The sequence below is a fragment of the Condylura cristata genome, unplaced genomic scaffold (assembly GCF_000260355.1).
Source record: "Condylura cristata isolate star-nosed mole 26May11 unplaced genomic scaffold, ConCri1.0 scaffold00038, whole genome shotgun sequence".
In the NCBI taxonomy this organism is placed as follows: Eukaryota; Metazoa; Chordata; class Mammalia; order Eulipotyphla; family Talpidae; genus Condylura; species Condylura cristata.
Genome location: NW_004567139.1, coordinates 389568 through 405065, shown reverse-complemented (window position 1 = coordinate 405065; position 15498 = coordinate 389568).

The window sequence follows — 15498 nt, the reverse complement described above, 5'->3', positions numbered from 1 at the left end:
GCGCGGAGGGCTTGGGCCCCGGCCGCGCCGCTCTGGGAGGTCGCGGCATCCCTGGCCTCCTGGGGGGGCTTTGACGGGTGGGGTTCGGAGGCGGCTCGTGGGCGAGAGGGGAGGAAGCTCAATAGCCGACCAGGCCCTGGATAGTTAGGCCCCGCCCCCGAGGGTGATGTCACTCTCGAGGTGCTGCTGTCACGTGCGCCCACTTCTGGGCCTGTCCCGCTTTGATGGCCCGAGCGGTCCTCTGAACCCGCCCCGCTCCCCTGACCCGCCCTTCTCTCCCAGTCTCAGACCCCGACGGACGTCGGCTACCCTCTCCGTGAAGCCCCTTGCCATTTAGGAGGCTGCTTCCGAAGGCCGCGTTGGCGGTGGAGGGAATCAGGATGAGGTGCAAAACCAGCAGTGGGGGCGGGGGAAGAACCGAGAAGGAAGACTTTGTTGTCTGGAATGATTTCTGCAAATTCACAGCCACGACGGGGAAGCCGAGCTGAAGTTGTGTCGCTGTTTTCAGTCTTCGCGGGCTTGGATAAGCAGTGCTGTGGGTTTTGGCAGGGCTCAGCAAGCCAGACCCAAAGGCGCACGGAAAGTCATTTCCCCGCTACGCTACCCTCCAACAGAAGCTTCTTCCCCAATCCCTTCCACGTCGAGTCAACCGTGGGAGATAGTTAAGACATAAATCTTTTTGCGCGCTCTAGATGATGCCAAACAACGGCTGCCTGGCCAGTGTTCCCTTCCATAACGCAGGGCGACCTTGCACGGCCATCCCTTACTAATGGGATACCATATTGGAAGGGAATCCATGCCCAGATTACTTCCACCAAGGAACCTGTGTCTGTGATGTTTCTGAGATAGATTGCTTTATATGACGAGTCCTTTGACTTTGGCTCATCCACGAATTATTTTTATTTTTAAAAAATCTAGTATTAATTGCAAGGATTTGAATATGAAGTCATGTCTGACTTCTAGTCCCTCCAGTGAGTTTGAAAAGTGAAAGCTAGAGTAGCTTTGAATGTTACAGCTAAAATAACAAGATGAAAGATTGGTATAAGGAATCTTTTGGTGATAGAAAGAAAAACCCTGGATTTCTCTTAACTAAAACCTGTTTGTGATAATAGAAGCAGAGTAGTGATGACCAATGAGGGTAACTGGCAGGCGTGAGGAAGCCTGTGGGTGGCTGGGAAAGTTCACTATCTTGATCTGGTTAATGACTACAAGGGTTAATCTATATGCAAAAAGATCTGTCCGCTTTCCTGTATCTCAATTTTTAAAGTTTTCTTTTTTTTAATCGCATGCACACAAAGAGGCATCACGATGTCTGAAACCCGGGTTTAAATTTTAGTGTCATTCACCATTTACCAGTTAAGTCACCTTGAGCAAATCTCTGACTCTTCTGCATCTAATGTGGGTGATGATACCTATCGGGATGTTGTAAAACTTAAATGAAGTCATGCTTAAATACTTAGCAGAGAGCCTGACTTATACTAAGTGTTCAGGAAACACTAGCTATTGTTACTCTTTTGTTTGTTTTTAAGATTTCTTTATTTATGCATACAGAACTGGGGTACAGGCCAGAGGTGCAGGGGATTGAGAAGATTCACCAGAGACAGAGTGGGGAGCAGAACAGGCAGATGGACAGAACAGGCTGAGGGGAGAAGCAGGTGAGTCAGGAGAGGTCTGCCTGGCCTTGTGATCACCTGGTGCTGGGGATCTAACTAGCATAGAAGCAGCTATGGGCCGGCTTGTAGTGCTGGGCTTTAACCCCTTGCGCAACCAGGGAGGGCCCTATTGTTATTGCAAACAGATACAATCTTTCATTCCCCTTTGGTCTGTTTTATTTATTTTTTTTTTAAAGATTTATTTATTTATGCATACAGAACTGGGGTACAGGCCAGAGGCTCAGGGGCGGTGAGAGGCTTCACCAGAGACAGAGTGGGGAACAGAACAGGCAGATTGACGAAGTACACTGCTGAAGGGAGCAGCGGGCGGGTCAGGAGAGGTCTGCCACGCCATGTGGTCTCCTCCCGGGCAGGCGGGAATCGAACTCATGCGGAAGCGGCTTTAGATTCTCAGTGCTGTGCTTTAACCCGCTGCGCCACCAGGGAGGGCTTGTTTTATTTATTTTAAAGATTGCTTTGCATCTAAAATTTTCTCTGTGAGTTTCACTGAAGCTGATAACATTCTTTCCCCTAAGAAATAACAGAAGGCATTCAGAAGTGTTGGTTTTCCAGCTAGTTCAGGGGACAGCACCTAGAAATGCTGGTGCTCTTTTTAGAGTGCCATGAACTATTGATAGATTGAATTCTTCTACCTGGACTTAAAACAGTTTTAATAGAAATAATTCTGCCTTTATTATGTTTATGCAGATCACCACATTTAAAAATTAGTATTTTTAAGAAATGTAGGTTTTATTTTCTTTAAAACTTGTTTGCAACTTTTCACAAGAGAAGTTGAGTAACACAAAATGAAAACCTGCAAGTCCATTTTGAGGTCTTTATTGGATTCTCCCAGTCAACTCTAGTAAGTCTCTTATTCTGACCATTCTCTGATGAAGGCAGTAGCTCTAAATCACTATCTTTATACTCCGAAGATCAATCTTTGTTTCTTTGGCTAATCTTCCCAAGTCCATGTTCACAAGAGGCAGTGAAATGAACGCCAGTACTGCCCTGTTTTCACCACCAACCATGATCCTATTCAGGCAATTCTCTTCTACATAGTTCTGCTTGTAAGTCTTATAATAAGTGGTACAGTGGCAAAGGAGGACAACATTTTAGGGGGGAGTCTCCAATCTTAACTCCTCTTCTGGTTTTTTCTCCTGTAACTAATACCTTAAACCCTAAGAATGCTATTTTTTTACCTACTAAAAAACTCACTGTAGTTAAGATGATAAATTATTCTAGAATTTAAACTTGGTAACATAACATAGGCCACGTAAGGGTCTTCAAATAGACATAAAGAAGCCCAACCTTAGCCTGTACCTCCCAAATTTTTCAAAATGTCCTTCTTGCCCCTTTCCCTGAATTCTCTATTGCATAAAGAGCAATAATATCTACCAGTGACTGATCACCTACTGACAGCAAATACTTTATAAAAATGCCTTTTATTTACTGCCTCATTTATTCCTACAATACCCTATCAGGCAAGTATGATCTAGTTTTCTAGATGAGGAGGGAAAGTCACTGAGAAATTAAATGACCAGGCCAAGGTCACAGTGAATGGCAAACAGAGCTATATCTGAAACCAAACATAAACATTATCCTTTGTCAAGATCATGCCTAATAAGGTAGAAATGAAAACACAGACTACATCTTTTCTAAAATGTAAATCATGTTACACAACAAAATTATTTCTGAAAAGTTGATGTACAAAATTTTTCTCATTGACTATTTTTCATTATTTACTTTCTTTTTGATTTGTAATTGATGGCTTCTAACTTCAGAGCTACCACATTTTCCCCTAGTAACTCCCACCTTAGCCTTTTGATGAATATTTAGTAATTGTAGACTAACACTTAAAGACATTTCCACACAGAGGAGCTACTACTTAAATTAAGTTTCTAATAAATCCCTTTTTTTATAAAGTGAAAAAGTGATGTCGGTGTGAATATAAGTAAGCCCTCATGTATTTTTATATTGACTTTTTTAAATGCTTGATAAGTGTGTGAATAGCTGTGCCAAAGGGTACGTATAATTAATTTAAGAAAAGTCTTGTCTACTAAAACCTCATAACCTAATTGGGAAAGAAACTACTAACACTTGTACATATTAATATAGCATATTGTACAATTAGGTGTCAACATGAGTAAAACATTATATAATAAATTATATAATAATTTACAAGAGGAAGAGAAGGAAGTGTGATTGGGAGAGCATAGGACCACTTCTTGAGGAAAGCAGCATAGGAGAAAGATGTAGATGAAGAGAAAGAAGGATTATTCCAGGACGGTCCTAGAGAGCTGATAGAAACGTGGAGCAAAGAATGAGCATAAAACCCTCTTAGATCAAAGAATAAACCTTTCTTGAAGATGAGTTGCTTTCTCAACAAAGGCAGTCATTGGTGAACTACTGTTGCAAGTATACAAAAATGAAGCCAGTGAGCAACGGGTGTGGGTAATGGAAGAGAGTACACTAAGGAGAGAGAACTTCAGCTGGTCAGAGTTTAGAAAAGTAGCCCAGAGGGTCTTCCTCACAGCTCAGGAAACAAAACGCCATGGAGTCTGAGCAGAAGAATGACAAGTACTCAGTGCTAAAAACATGCAAGGGCAGACAAGTGGCAAGAATCTGGTTAAGATGTTACTGTTTAATGATCTGAGACCGTGCCAACTGATCCTCAAAGATTGTAGCCATAGAAATAGAAAGGAACAGTTCCAATATCCATCATATGGAAGAATTATCAGAACTTCCTGGAATAACTGAGTGTAGAGGGAACAGAACAGCGAGGAATTGAAATGCAACAAGGTGACAAGAGTGTCTGGAAGAGTGTGTTGCCAGTGACTGCAGTGACCTCAAGGACTACTTTGAAAGAGGAGAGAAAGGCCTGGCTTTGGCAGATTTTGCTTATAGTAACACTTGGCTGCTTTTGAGTTACAAATCACTTCCTTTGAGTGTCTGATGGAACTAATGTTTTTTGTACTTACACACGTTTTGCAATCCTTTTCTGGATTTTTTTTTTTGTTATTTATGTCCAAATGGATCAAGTCAATCCCTTCTAGTAGATGAAGTTAAGTTAGCTAGCATGTTTACTATCATGTGAGCACACAGAAAATACTCAAATGCAGTTTATAAGACAGAGAAACAGTGTAATAAAGAAAAATCATGGACAGAAATTATGGGAGGTAGGTGTATGGGTTGGGGGGAGAGAGAGAGAGAGAACAAGAACACACCTCCTAATGGCATTTGAGTTCTTGAGTTGTATATACATTTATTCCTATTTGGGGGTTCTAGTAGCTATCTTGCCCTCTATTGAAATTCCTCCATGGTGAAGCCTGCTTGAACCACATTTCTGCCACTTAGAGATAAAGCTCTTGATTGCTTCACCCACCCATGAGTCCAAGTAAGAACTCCTGACTGAAGATAATGGAAATGGAAAAGGCTAGTAGGCAGCTAAAATTTAGCTGAGAAAGGGATAGAAATGACTACTCAAGGAGAGGAAATGTAAAAGCACAGGTGTTAAGAGCAAGGACCTGGCCCCAGACTAATTGAGTTCAAACACCAATTCAACCTCTTACTAAATGTATGACCTCAAGCAGGTTTTCCTACACATTCACATCTCAGGATACTCATCTGTGAATTAGGAATGAAAAATTGTATCCACCCTATAGGGTTTATGTGATCATTAGGTAATACCTGTAGTCACCTAACCCATAGCAAGCCTCATTGCAATATTCTCACTCAATGCAACAGACCAGGCATTTCACATATGTTATATTATTTAACCTAATCATCACGAAAGCCTTACAGGACTGGAATTATTATTCCCATTTACTGGATAAAAACACTGAGGTGCAAAGTATGGTACTTGGCCCAGCTCCCACAGGAGGCAATAAAGTCTGAATTAAAATGCAGATCTGTAATATTTGAATAGAAAATGAAAAGGAAAATTTTCATAACCGTTGATATAGCAGACTCTTTAACCTAAGAATAAGCGTATTAAAATAAAGGCAGGGGTGAAAACTGGTAACCCTAAAGTATGGGGTAATGGAAAGCAGAAAGTAAAATATGAGCCCTAATGCCAGGGGGAGGTGCAGACTCACCCTGGCCAGTCCTGTGGCGGGCATAGCGGTGGAGGGGCTGCGCACCTCTGGCTAACGCAGTTCAGTATTCTTTCACATTGAAATCATGCAACTTACTCTGACTCCTGTCTCCTGGACTTAGAGCTGCAGATCTTAGCTCCAGGAAAACAGGGAACATTCTTCATGGCTACATGTTTTTCATGCTTCCTTGCTTCTGGTTCTGTGTCTTTCACACACCATAATATTTATGTGGCATATGCATATCTTGCATCTATACTGTGTATACTTGAATTGGTTTTATCAATCATTTATAGAAATTATAAAATTTAAAAATGCTTAAGTTCCATTTGAATTTATTAATCGAGTAGATCTGTAAAAAAGGGGGGTGGAAAGATCGTTCGTACCAACATAAGCATTCTAAACCATGTGCCATTTTCCACTGTACAATTAATAAAGTGGCCTTTGCCCTGAGCCACCCTCCTGAGGCCATTCAATGAGGCTAAGATTCTACACCAAGATCACCTTCAACCGACCTCCCTCAAAGAACCTTACCCTTATTGTCCTGCCCTTTCAATTATTAACAACCTGAAACTGAAAATACATTTGCCATGCAAAATCAAATATCGTAGTTTGTGGGCTGAACCTTGAGAAACACCTTTTATTTAGGTTAGCAAAGGAGACAGAGGAGCAACAGACACAGAGCACACTGTGTCAGCTGCTGCTCTGGGCACAGACCTTGCCTCACTTCTCCCTGGAGTTTGTGGGGGAATTAGTACAGGTAATGCAAATTCTATAACAGACATTTGAACTGGAAAAGGAGAACAAATCAAATTCCACTTGGAAGCCCCCATCACTGGGTCTTTAATTTATTTCCTGCCACCCATTTCCACCTAGTTTCTTTTTAAAAAAAAAAAAAAGAACTAGGGTACAGGCCAAAGGCTCAGGGGCAGCGAGAGGCTTCACCAGAGACAGAGTGGGGAGCAGAACAGGCAGATCGACGAAGTACACTGCTGAGGGGAGCAGCGGGCGGGTCAGGAGAGGTCTGCCACGCCATGTGGTCACCTGCAGGGCAGGCGGGAATCGAGCTTATGTGGAGGTGGCTCCGGCTTCTCAGTGCTGTGCTTTAACCCGCTGCGCCACCAGGGAGGGCCTCCACCTAGTTTCTTAATACATCCTTAGTACTATATAGAAAAGTTGATTAGGCAAACATTAAATGCATATTATAAGAGCTGAAAATTGTTTTAAATTCCTAACTGCAAAGATACATTTTTGGTTTTTTTCCATCAAAATTTTATTGTTTTGCCACTTGTGTACAGAAATATATACTTTTGGGGATATAATTTCACACCTCAGCAAGTGCATGCACTTCTCTTGCCCACCCCACCCCCAAACTCACTATCACTAAATTCACTATCACCTTAACCTCTCCATACGCTACCCCGCCCCCTGCTGGTAACTACCGTCGTTTTCAGAGTCTGAGAGTTATTTTTGTTGTTTTACCAGTTTGTTTTCTTTGATTACTCATAGTCCACAAATAGTAATTGTCTTTCCCTTTCTGACTTATTTCACTTAGCATAATCACCTCAAGATCCATCTACATTGTTCCAAAAGCCATATTTTATCTTTCTTAATAGCTGAGTAGTATTCTGTGGAGCATATATATTCTTCAATTTCTTTATCCAGTCATCTGTCAGTGGGCATTTGAGTTCATTCCTTGCCTTTGATAGGGCGAATAATGTGGCCCTGTATATGGGTGCATAAATCTTCTCATATTAGTGATATGCTATTGGATAAATACCTAGGGGTGGTACTGCTGCATGATATGGTATTTCCATGGTTATTTTTTTGATGAAATCTTCTAGCATTGTCCATAGAGGCTGTACCCATTTACTTTCCCACTGATAATGAATGAGTGGTCCTTACTCTCTACCCCCTTGCCGATACTTGCTATTTCTAGTGTTTTTATATAGGTCGGTGATACCTCATTGTAGTTTTAATTTGCAATTTCCATTTTGATAAATGATGTGGTGTGTTTTTTCATGGGCCGGTAAGCCATATGTATTGCTTCTTTGGAGAACTGTCTGCTTGTCTTTAGCCCAATTTTCCCTGGGTTGTTTGGCTTTTTGTTGTTAAGTTGTATGAGTTCATTATATATTTTAGAAATATGTAATGAACCCCTTGTTCATTATGAACCCCTTGTCACATATGTCATAGGCAAATACCTTCTTGCAGTCTGCCAGTTGCCTTTTCAGTTCTGTAGTGGTTTCTTTCACTGTGCAAAAGCTTCTTAGTTTAATATGGCACCATTTATTTCTTTTTGGTGTTAATTTCTTTGCTTTTGAAAATTAATTCATAAATGCATCTCTGAGGTTGATGTCCAGATATGTACCACTAATGTTTTGTTTTCTTCTACATATTTTATGTCATTTATCTGAGTCTTTCATCTATTTTGAGTTAATTTTTGTGTATGGAGTTAAATAATGATCTATTATTCTCTCTTTATTTCTTTTTTTGCACATGACTATCCAGTTTGTACAAGGGGCTTTCCTCTCTCCAGTATATGGTCTTTGCTCCTTTGTGAGAAATTTACTCTGCAGATTTATTTCTGAACTAAAATACAATATTTCTAGCATATATTATATTTTCAGATTTTGTCCTCATTCATATCTACTTGACCTACGCTGAAGTTCAGTTGCTGTTTTTTTTTTAAGGATTTATTTATTTATGCATATAAAAACTGGGGTGTATGCCAGCCAGGTCTGGGGATGGAGAGGATTCACCAGAGACAAAGTGGGGAGCAGAATGGGTAGATTGAAGTACACTGCTAAGGGGAGCAAGCAGTAGGTCAGACAGAAGAGGTCTGTTGTGCCACATGGGTCACCTCCCTGGCCAGGGATTGAGCTCAGGCCACAGTGGCTGGCAATAGCATGATAACACTGAGACTTAGCCCCTGTGCCACCAGGGAGGCCCCAACATTGCAATTTCTTTAGCACATTCCCCAGTTCTTGTATGCATAAATAAATAAAATAGATCTTTAAAAAAAGAAGAAGAAATTGCAATGCTGTCTTCATCAAAGATATTTCAGCTACCCAAATGCAAAGATGTTGCCACTGACCTACTACTAATAAGATCTGCAGCGGTATGTTTCTTATTTAACTTGCCATATCCCCTCACACAAAGCTCCTAAGTAGTGACAAGGTATGACTACGTGTCAGGAGGGGCTCAGCAGCAAAGTGAGAACGGCTGGTCTTTACAGAGAACAACAGCAGGAACGTGGTTGCATGGCACAGCCCTTATCAACCAACCACGAGTAAGTGTGTGGGGAACACCACAGACGTGTCCAATTTGTCTCTCTTGCATATGGTGGGACATGCTTACTTTCTTTCTAATCAAACGAGGGTTTAGACAAATAATTTACAAAATATATGGGAATTATAATTTTGTTGATGTGAAATGTAGAGAGGTTTTAATTGTTGCAAAGAGGTGGGTGGGAACGGAAGGGGAGATGAAGATTGGACCTTATCCCACACATCTGAAGCCCAATTAACAAATTTTCTAGGTTTAGTCAACCCAACCTGGAACAGAATGTAAAAAGAACAAAAGAAGATAAAGAATCAGAATTCAGTAGAGGAAAAGGAAAAGAGGTATTTTAATGTTATGTCACCAACCTAATAATTGCAATGAAACTTCATTTATGTAGAACTTGGCCAGCTGACAATTGCACCTCACCAGAGCACAAGCAAGGAGCCACGAAAATAAAGGGGCGGAAGAAACCTTTGGCAGAAATAAAACAGAGATCGCTAAAATCCATGCCCTAACGATCACGGCCATTGTGCCTAAAGACTCACCAAAGCTCTTTCTTAGAGGCTATTAATTTTTACTTGAATTTGATTTTAAATGACCTGGCAATCTGGTTTCCAAACTCATAAAAAATTAAAAGCTGTCAACTAAAAGAGGGAGGAGAAATTATCACAAGTGATCTTGTGATCACTTGTAAGCTGGGTAGAGATGAAAATGGCATAAAAGTTGACTCAGTGATCAAAAAGCACAATAATTTAGTGCTTTTAGAATAGAGGTGAAGAGTAAAAGAAGTAATCGGGCTTTTCACATGACTGGTTTCTGTGGCCATCACTAGCGACCTCGATTGTGCTAATGTACTAGTCTCTTGGGAGTGAAGACACGGGCATGTACATCTGCTTGTGGACACCTGCACACACACGAGTACCTGTGCACACCTGAGACTAGAAGCCGGGATAAAACTGTTGGCAGCAAGAGACAAGCAAAGTGACTACAGAACATGTGAGACCAGCCACAAGATGACGTGAGAGGGAATGCCAGAGAGAGCCCAGAGGAAGAGCATAAAGACTCCTGGAGGCCAGGGGTGCTCATTGCCTGCCTCCCAGCTCCCCCTCTGCCCAGCCTGTGCCTGCCTCCTTACATGCCAACCTCCCTGCCTGGTGTACCTCTGTACCTGGTCCCCTACGAGAGCATCAAAGTCTGAAAGATCCACAGAGAGGGCTCCTGGCTCTTCTTATCGGCCTGCCCAAATCAATAGTGAACCTGCCCTGTGCTTGCTGGCACTAGAAGGGGGAGACAGTGCCTTATATCCCTATGGGCCTTGGGGAAGAAATTTTAAAAGCTTATTCAGTACTAGCCCTGGGTAATCACGAAAAGTAAATGACATTCGGTATAAAGACATCCCCGGAGTTAGGCAGCCCTCAACTTTATGTGTCACTCCACAGGGCATTATAATAAAATCTTGAAAGTGTGGAAGGTTTTGTATCACATCAACAAGAGCAATGAAACCAGGTGCACACATGCAGAGCATACAGTAAGCATGCAGGACTGGAAGCCGCCGGTACATGGAGATCAAGGCCCCCCACCGCCCATCACCGACCTTCATTCCTGCGTATTCCCATCATCTCAGCCTGTGTGATGACTCAGCTACTTGCTAGTCCCCATCTTGTTTCTTGCTAATCATGATCAAAAAATAACTAAATGATAGAAAAAAAAGTAGGAACAATGTGTCAGACTAGGTAAATTAAATAAGAGCCAAATAAGAACACTTTCAGCAAGTCTTGAAGACATTGTCAATGTACCCTAATTTTTTGTGATCCATGATCCTTCAGGGAGTATTGTATTATGCATCAGATAAAGAAATGTCACTGAAAAGAATACATTTTAAGTAATCACCCAAAATAGAACAAAAAGTTATGCAACAAGAATGTTCATCATGCTAGTAATTAGCACTTAAAAATTTGGATGCAGTCAGATCTATCAGTCTTAAAGAATGTTTAAATAAATAATGACACATAAATATTTGATAGATGGACAATTATGCAACCTTAGAAACTATGTTTTTATTAGGCAGGAAATTTTTGTGGCATATTAAGTTTAAGAAACCCAGGATACAGACTTGTATTTACATCATCCTCTCAGCACTGTCAAAGAATATAGAGGGAAAAAAATGAGATGAAAAAACAATGGCAACAAGAAGCTACAAATATTCTCTAAAGAGAAGGAAAACCGCATACGTGAAAAGGCATGGCTTGCAACCTGGTGTGAATATTACACAGATGACTTTGTACCCCAATAATTTACAACTGCAGTCAAAATTACAATCGGGTTCTTAATGAAATTTGCATGCTAGTTCTAAACTACATCTGGAAGAGTACAGATGTAAGGTCTGGGACAGTACCCTGAAATATAATGAGGGGTCTCTTCCTACCAGGTATCAAAACATACAGTCTCAGTAGCTGAAGTTTAATATGGGCTCACAAAAAGAAAAGGTCATGTTAATGGAAGCTAATCACTCACTAGCAACTCACCTAACCCATGCACAGGGATTTCAAGCAACTGAGAATGTATTGGGAAGATTGGCTTTACATCGAGATGATATCATATACACATTCTCCTACAGGTCTTATATCACAGCATTTGAAAATAACTTAATTTCCCCTTTCCAGCAACTGAGGCTTGAAGAGACAGCAGGGTTGGGTCTGAGGATGCGGGAGGACATGTGTGGATAACAGCAGGTTCCCCTGGTCAGAGAAGAGCATCACACCACAGAACCACAGCCGTGGTTCCATGCAGCTCATCATTCTGATGAGGAGAAAGTAACAGGAACCAAAGTTTTGTATGTCTATTCCCTGACGTGATGCTTGTGCTCAGGGTGTATAGGAGACGGCCCTTGTTTTTAGGAAATGCACACTGCAGTGTTGAGAGATAAGGGCACCAGGTCCAGCCTAATCAAGTGTCTCAAATGAATCAGAAACAAACAAACAAACAGGCTGTATATACTATACATGGAAGAGGTGGGCAAAAAAGAAGATACGAAACACGTGATGAAATTGTCATTGCTGGGGCTCCAGTCAAGAGACTATATTCTTGTAATTTTTCTGTAAGTTTGAAATTGTTTCAAGATAATGTTTTTAAATTATTTTCAAATCTGTCAAAAATTTAAGTAATTCTACTTTAAAGAAACTATCCCCAAAAGAGCACAAGGGGCTGTGGTGATGGATCACAGGGGCTGTGGAGGTGGGAAGTGAGAGAACCACAGGGCCTACACCTGAGGGAAGGAACCAGTCACTGTACAGAAATGAGCAACAATGCAGGAAGTGAACGAAAAAGAAAAGGCCCCTGATGGCGGTGGGGTTAAATGTCAGTGCTATTCCCATTAAAGCCTGAGTTGCATCCCCGCCCAGGAGCTGACCCACATGCACAGCAGACCTCTCCTGTCCTCTCCTGTCCTCTCCCCTCTGCTCCCCTCAGCGGTGGATTTCCGTGGATCCACCTGTTCTGCTCCCCGCTCTGTCTCTGTTGCAGCTTCTCACCCTCTGCACCTCTGGCCTGTGTTCTAGTTCTGTATGCATAAAGAAATAAATCTTTTTTAAAAATTGCTTAACATGCTATGTTGTGAGTGTGGTGTGTGTATTTACGTGGGTGTATATACTTGTATCTATGCTTATAAACAAATAGAAAATGGTCTGAAAGGATACACACCCGACTACTCACAGGGATAAACTCTGATTCCCACCAGAGAATGGTTCTGTACTGTCCAGGTTTACCTAGTGGTCTTGTAATCCTTCCATTAGCAACTGAAAAAAAAAAACTAAATATAAAAAGGTGAGAATGTAGCCAATGCATTTTGAAGATTTCCTAAGATGAATGTAATATTTAATGCTGAGAACTACTTTTAATTTTCTGGAAAACTCCTGGTTGAACACTGTGCATGGGGAATTGACCTTCCAGTGAGCTGTGCCCAGGCACACTTCATCATGAACTCAGAGGAGGATCAGGCAGCCCACTAAGCCACTCCCTGCTTGCTGGGCCAGTGTCCAGAGTGAATTCCCTTGCAGCTCTCCAAAAGGAGGTCAAACGAGTCCCTGAGGTCTCTACAAAAAGAAAAAAAAAATTGCCTCAGGCCTTGGACACTGTCAGTGCCATTCAGTTATGCTTTCAGACTTTCATCAGAAGAGGCAGGACTAGGTAGGTCTTCCACTCTTCCCAAGAGCAACTGAATGACCACTTGGGAAAAAATGGCTCCAACCAGAGTTTTGGGGTGAACATGAAAATGCAATATTCCTCCTCTTCCCTTTTTCATCCTATCATGCCTTCCTTGAAGGATATTTAAATTCCTCTTCTGACCTCTTGCTCAAAGCATTTTAGCCTATCATCCTGATCAGCTTAGTACTGCTCTGGACAGCAAAGGCAGACTATTTCTTTTTCCTTTTTAAATGTAACTGATTTAGTATTTTAGTTGCTTTGTTAATTTTGCCTTTTTCTTTTTGTTTAATGTTTTATTGAGTTATAATTCATATGTCATTAAATACATGAAGGTACTTAGTGCAGTGGCTTTTATTATAGTCAGAGTTGTGCAACCATCACCACATTAGATTTTACAATATTTTCCTCACTCCAAAAAGAAACCCTTTACCAGTAGCTGACACACCCCAGTTCCTCTCAAGCTTCCCAGCTTGACAACCACTAATTTACTTTCTGTCTGTATAGATCTGCTTATTCTGGACATTTTGTATGAACAAAATCATTCAAAATGGGGTGTTTTGTTTGTGCCTTCTTTCACTTAATGTTTTTGAAACACACTTAGTGTGTTTCATCCTTATTGTAGTATGAGTCAGTATCTTTTTAAGACTGAATAATATTCCACTTTAAGGATATGAATTACACTTTATTTCTGTTAGTCAGATTATGGACAGCTGAGTTGTTCTCTGTTTGAACCTGCTATGCAGAATGCCACTCTGGATGGGCCAGTGTTTTGTGTAGATATATACCTTCAGGGCTCTTGAAAATATATCTAAAAGAATGGCAGAGTCCTATGGTCACTCCCTATGTTTAACTTCTTGAGGATCTGCTAAACTGTTTTTCACCTGGCTGCACCATTTTACATTCCCACCAGCAATGAATGAAGATCCTAACCTTTCTACATCCTTGCCAACACTTGCTGCTGTCTGTCCTTGGGTATAAAATATATTTCTGTGTAGTTGATTTGTGCTTTCCTAATGACTAATAATATTGAACATATTTTCATGTGCTTATTGGACATTTATGTATTTTCATTGGAGAAGTATACCCAAACCCTTTGCTTTTTCTGTAAATGGGTTTTCTTGTCTCTTTATGTTGAGTTGTAAGAGTCTTTTATATCTCCTGGGAAGTAGACCCATGTCAGATATATGGTTGGAAAATATTTTCTCCTATTGTGTAGATTCACTTTTCACTTTTTTGATGAGGAGAAAAAGGACAGTAGAAATAGTAAGGAATTGCTTTTCCATGTGACAAATGTTCCGGAGGTAGATAATGGGAATAGTTGTACAACATGAATATGCTGAAAAATATCCACCGAATATACAAGAATGGGAAATTTTTTGGTACATGAGTTATATCTCATTTTTAAAATATTTAAAATCATTTTTTAAAGTGTGAGTATGCCCTCCCTGGTGGCGCAGCGGGTTAAATCCAGCACTGAGAATCTAAAGCCACTTCCGCATGAGTTCGATTCCCGCCTGCCCGGGAGGTGACCACATAGCGTGGCAGACCTCTCCTGACTCGCCCACTGCTCCCCTCAGCAGTGTACTTCGTCAATCTGCCTGTTCTGTTCCCCACTCTGTCTCTGGTGAAGCCTCTCAACACCCCTGAGCCTCTGGCCTGTACCCCAGTTCTGTATGCACAAATAAAAATAAATCTTTAAAAAAAAAAGTGTGAGTCAATCCTCAAACCTTACATCACCATTTCATTTGAGTTTAACCCTTTTATACTAACACTGCTAGAGCCTAAGATACAAAGATGAAAAGACTTTGTCTCTATTTTCAAGAGACCAAAGACTAAAAAGAAAGATAATTACATGCATCTTTCATTTTCTTCTAACTTGATTAGGACTAAAATCGAGATGTATTTGGGTACCATGAAGGCCATGCTAGGAAACCTGGGTTTCGTTATAGAGACAGTTGGGAACCCCTGAACATTTTTATTCTAGGGGTTGACATGATTGGTTTTATATTTTATCTTCCAGCTATCTTCCAGCTGCTGTGTAGAAGACTGATATAAAGACATCAGTTAGAAGACATTGTAGGCATTTGAGAATGAAAAGAGTTTGAGTGAAAGCGGTGATGGTAAGAACAAAAAGAAGAGAGTCAGATTCAATAAATTTTAATAAGTGAAACACTATGGGGTGATGACAAAAGGAGAAGGAGAAGACTGGGATGACTCACAGATTCCTGGCTTGGGTCACTGGTGCCATTAATGAAGAAAAGGAATTA